This window comes from Tachysurus vachellii, chromosome 15 (genome assembly GCF_030014155.1).
Source record: "Tachysurus vachellii isolate PV-2020 chromosome 15, HZAU_Pvac_v1, whole genome shotgun sequence".
In the NCBI taxonomy this organism is placed as follows: Eukaryota; Metazoa; Chordata; class Actinopteri; order Siluriformes; family Bagridae; genus Tachysurus; species Tachysurus vachellii.
Window position 1 is genome coordinate 21655364 of NC_083474.1, and position 5639 is coordinate 21661002.

At 38.3% G+C, this 5639-nt stretch overlaps 1 pseudogene; it reads right to left on the minus strand.

Annotated features, from left to right (window-relative positions):
* Window positions 1-1512: 1512 nt before the first annotated feature.
* Window positions 1513-4484, minus strand: LOC132857703 (E3 ubiquitin/ISG15 ligase TRIM25-like; annotated as a pseudogene).
* Between the last annotated feature and the right edge of the window lie 1155 nt (window positions 4485-5639).

Below are 5639 nucleotides of genomic sequence, written 5' to 3' on the forward strand. Positions count from 1 at the left end.
AATACGCAACAGGAGATCAGAAAAGCTCGCCACGACGCGGACGCTATTTTAAATTTAGGGTTGTCACTCACCACAATCCCTCTACTGATGTCACGTTCGGCGACAGAATCCAATGACGGTCCGTCTATTGAACAGTTAAGCAAGATCAGCAAGTCGGGATGCGTTGAGAGAGCTTGCTGCAGTCTCCCACGGGAAGAAAGCGCGAATGACGTAGACAGGGGTCAACCTGGCTGATATGAGCAGGGCGGAGCCTGGTCGCCTGGTTAAGATATTTATAATATGCAGTTTGTGATGTTCAGTAAGAAATGGTTCTGATTTAATGTTGTAATGTCAGTTTTAATCCATTGTAGTAGATGACTATAGTCTTGCTCCTGCTTACTTCTTATTTCTGTTACATGAATGTTTCTTTACTGGGATTGTTGCGGCAAACCGCCCATCGCCTTCCCTCATTAGTACCAGGTGAAACAAATCCGCAATCTGTTGCGTGTGCCTCGGCTGGATAAGGAAGTGCATTTTTTCTATTATTGGTATGCACCGGGAATTGACGCCACGGCAAAGAGCAGAGCCGACTTAAAGAAAATGAGTATTAGAGCTTGATATCAAACACTGAGCGGGTACTCACCAAAGAACTCTGAAGTGATAGCCGGTAAGCTGAAGCTTTGCTGGCTAAAGAACGCTGTGCATTGTCATGTGTGATATAGTAGTAACTGCTACCAGAGTGAATGAATGTAGCATTCAATGACGCGCTGTAGAGCGCACCTTTGGTTTGAGTAGCGTATCTTCAATTCATGAGGTGTTTGTGTAGTGGGTTAATATGTTTTGTATACAGTATGTTTATATTTTGTTTAACAATTAGGGTTGTTAATTATTTACCTAAATTTGATTTATTTGAATTTGATTTAAGTTTGCCTGGTTTAATTTGGTAATTCATGATTTGGATAGTTTAAATACTTTAAATACTATAAAAAATATTGCAATTCATGTGATATAAATGTGTATCTAAAAGACTTAGGTGATCTGACTGTATAATTAAATATAGATTGTTTAATTATTAAAGCAGCAATTAATTGATAAATATGGTTAAAATCATGTAGTTAGAATCCAGTAAATTAAGCTATACAAATGTGAGATATTTACCAACTCCTATGTGCAATATAGTAGGTCTGGTGAAATATTCAATGTTTAAATGGTTCATTAACTTAAGGTACTGAATGTTCTGTGTAAAAGTTATAATCAAGTCATGTTAAGCCTGCTAATTTATGCTTTTTATTGGGCTTGCTGGTAATTTACAATGTTTGTATGTTCATGTATTTAAAGGTTTTTCACCTACATAGATTAAATGTTTTGAAAAGTAAATGGATGAAAGAAATTCACAAGGCCTAATCATTGAGTGGAAGTTCTTCAAGTGTGGGAAAGCGCACAGTTGGAGAACACACTTGACAGGGATACAGAAACAACGTTTGTTTGTTCACCTTGTGGTCTGATTTTGTTGAATTCCTCCTCACAGATTTGCTCGACTTGTTTTTTCAGATCTGAGAGAAATTTCCTCACTCCATCAAATGCGAGATGTTGTTTGACAGTGAAGCTGGGTGAGTCGTCACATCCATCAGAAACACAGAGAGACGGGAAACTCTACAGAGAGGAAACATCATAGAGAAGGAGAAAAGTGGACGAGAGGAACGAATGAATCTCAAACTGAATCAGAACAAAGACACACTTGTGATCTGATGTGAACATTTCTTGTTGCTGTAATGAGCTTTTAGGAGGAAACTTTGGGAGTAATAGCGCCCTCTGTAGATCAGACAGTGAGTGTTACCTGGAGGAATTGGATGTCATTGTGTGTGTGTGTGAAAGCTGCTCCAGCTCAGTGACTCTCCTCTTAAGATCAACAATCTCTTGCTCTAGTTGATTCAGGAGTCGTTCAGCTCGACTCACTTCAGCTTTCTCCTAAGCTCTGATCAGCTCCGTCATCTCTGAGCGCTTTTTCTCCATGGAGCTGATAAGCTCAGTAAAGATCCTCTCACTGTCATCTACTGCTGCCTGTGAACGTGTCTGTTAGAAAACACACACACACACACACACACACACAGTGGATCGAGTTTTAATACAAGAGCAACTGTTATTGTAATTCCAAAGAAGAAGAAGAAGGAGGGCGAGAGAGAGAGAGCGTGTGTGAGCAGGGCTGTCAAGTATCACGCATTTTGTCATGCTCTCCCGCCACACATTGTATTTGTCACGCAGAAAAACTTTTTGACTATTTATCATATATTTAATATGCCGCAGCGCCCAAAATGTATCTGTCCGCACCACTGTCTCTATGGAACCGGGCAGGACGTCAAGCACGTCACCTGGAGTTCTTAGTCGAGCCTGACACTTATCAGTCAATCAAAAAAAGAGGCTACACAATAGCCAATCAGAAAATAGCACTATTGTATCTGGGTAAGATTTAACGCAACAACCAATGAAAAAAAAGCAGATCCTGGAATTGTTCAGCATCGTCCTCGTTCACCCAAAGAGAAAAGCACTGGAGCTGCGAGCACATAGTCATGATCTCCTGTTTTAATGTTACAACAACTTCACAACTTGTTTGACACAAACAATGACATTTTGACTGCTGTTAGAGACATTTCCCAGATAATCAGCATCAGTTTTTCATGTGTGTCTGTAACTTAGCCAACAGTTTTACAGCCTGTTCACTGACAACACCTGCTCAGAACAAGTAGTCTAGGCCAGTGGTTCTAAAACTGGGGGCTCTGAGATGGTGCCTGGGGGTCAACGCAATAACCAATGAAAAGAAATTGTTACTGGAATTGTTCAGCATCATCCTTGTTCACCCACAGAGAAAACCCGAGAATAAATATTTAAATATTTAAATAAATATAAGTGTTTGTACTTTGTTACATTACAACACTGCATTTAATATATTTCACTCTTGTCTGTCTTCAAAACTTGAGAGCCATGTGTGTGAGAGATTCTTACCATAACAGACACCTCAGTCTGTTTCAGCTCCTGCACTTTCTTCTGTGTCTCCTGGATCCTCTGCTGGAATTTCATCTGCTCCTCTTTTAACTCATTCTGGTACCAAATAAGATAAATGTAATTATTTCTGCATCAGTAGCTCAGTGTGTTAATCTTAGGTGCAAAGGAAAAGATGAAGTCCACTTATATTGTACAGGTGAAATAGAGGGTTGCAAGTACAGGCAGGCTTTATTACCACATGTGAACACTTTTAAAGTAGTCTACAGCAGAGAAACAAATACATGGTTCCATCAGCTGGCCCACAACCAGAATATAAAAAATACCAGAGAACTTTAAAGAGAAGACATGTATGACCTGTATATCATAGAATCAAAATGTAAAGAAAATGGGGAAAAATGTTTCGTTTTCAAAGTACATTGCATCAAGTTTGTACATAAACAGTCACATAAATACATTTTATTTATTTTAATTGCTTTTTCCTGTAGACCTTTCAGTGGAGTTATGAAATAACTGATGTTAGTGAGAAAGGCCATGTTTAAAGTAGCAAAGTTTCTGCATAACTGGGCTTTTTTTGTGTACCTTTACTACACAATTACAAAAAAGTTCTATCTATGTGTATGTATGTATATATGTATGTATGTATCTATTCATTTTCCCAACTAAAATGTGTAATATAAACATGTATAAAATAATATGTGTCTACTAAACTAAAAATAATATAACAGCAATAGAGCAATAAACGTCACAGTTTTAACACAGTCTGTACAATTTATAACTGAATAACTTAATAACCAACAACTCTTTGACTTCTAACAAAATGTCACTTTGCAGATAATAGAAAATATATTTACTCGAAAATAGCATGATAATCAGTTCTCACCTGTTTTTTAGTTCTTTCTGTTTTAGCTGAAACTGCATCATGACCTTTGTGTTCTTCCATCATACACAAGTAACAGATGAGGCTTTGGTCAGTACGACAGTAGATCTCCATCGGTTTGTCATGTTCAGAGCAGATCTTCTCTTGGAGCTCTGCACAGGCTTCAACTAACTTGTGCTTCTTAAAGGCAGGAGACTGATAGTGAGGTTTAAGATGATCTCTACAAAAGGAGGCCAAACAAACCAGACAGGAATTAACAGCTTTGCGTTTTCTCCCGGTGCAGGAATCACACTCCACATCTCCAGGTCCAGCATAACAGTGAGCAGGAGAAGCAGCTTGGAGTTCAGTCTTCTTCAGTTTCTCCACCACTTCAGCCAGCATGTTGTTCCTGCGTAGAACAGGCCTTGGAGTGAAAGTCTCTCTACACTGAGGACAGCTGTAGATGCCCTTCACATCCTCCTGATCCCAGTGACCATTAATACACACCTTACAGAAACTGTGACCACAGGGAATAGTCACTGGGTCATTCAGGAGACACAGACACACTGGACAGCTGAAGTGATCCATGGAAATACTGGCCTCTGCCATTTTTCTGCTTTCACACATATACACACACACACACACACAGACAAACAGGCAGAGAGAGAGAGAGTTTTGTTTTCTCTGAAACTTTCTTAGCTCTGCGTGTGTTATAATGTGATAGATTGTGGGTGTGGCTTTAAAAAGAAAGAGGGGTTACATAGTTGCGGTTTATAGATGTGTAGATGTCCCGGATGTGTATTATTTATGACACCAGACATAGAATATAAACAGGAATCTTTTATTATACACTACACATTAAACAGTGCAGCATTAATTATGCAAATATTGGGGAATTAAAGTAGGAAAATTAAAACTTACTGGAGTTACTGAAAATCAATAAAGTCTGTCTTACATCAAAATGGATCTGTCTCATTTCCAGAGAAAACAGTAGGAAGTCAATAACAAACCTAACTAACCTATATACCAATCGTAGATAGAAATCTTAGATATCTAAACATAGACAACAGTAGCATCCCCTAATCTTATAGGACAAACAAATGAGTGTAATATTTGACTGCACAGAAAACCTTAAGGCTGCTTCAGTAACAGGAAAGTACATAAAAACCAAATTCTTCCTAACATAATTCATTCTTAAGCGTGAGTAACACAACTGACACATGGCATGACTGAGCCTGTTTGTTCTCTGCATGCAATAAAAGAAATAAAATACAACTTCCCCTTCACATTTGGAACAAATAGCATGTGAACAACATTGTGATTGTACTTGCTTCAACAAGCATGCATCCAAATGGTTCATGAATCACTTCTACGGAATTTGTAAAAGCGAACATGCTTCACTTAGGAGGACCTACAAAGCTCTTTTCTCCCCTCTTGATTGAACCAGATAACCACAAGTTAATAACATTGATCTCCACAGAATTATATGCAAAAACTGTCTCAGAGTCACAGTGATATTGATAGCGTTACAGCACTAACGCTTCTTTAAGGACCAACGCCTTGCTTTCTCACCACGAGGCTTGACTCAACAGGAATTATTATCCATCCACAAAATACACAGTCATCGAAGTAGCAAAAATAAGACAAAGAGTACAAAGAGTACATGACTCATTTTTTAGTAGATGTTTCCTATTATTTTGTTATTTCTCATGTTTTAACAGCATCAATTTCCCACCTGGTTATATGGATGTAAAGAAATTTAATTAAAGACTGATTGTTACAAATATGCTTATACGCTTAAGTA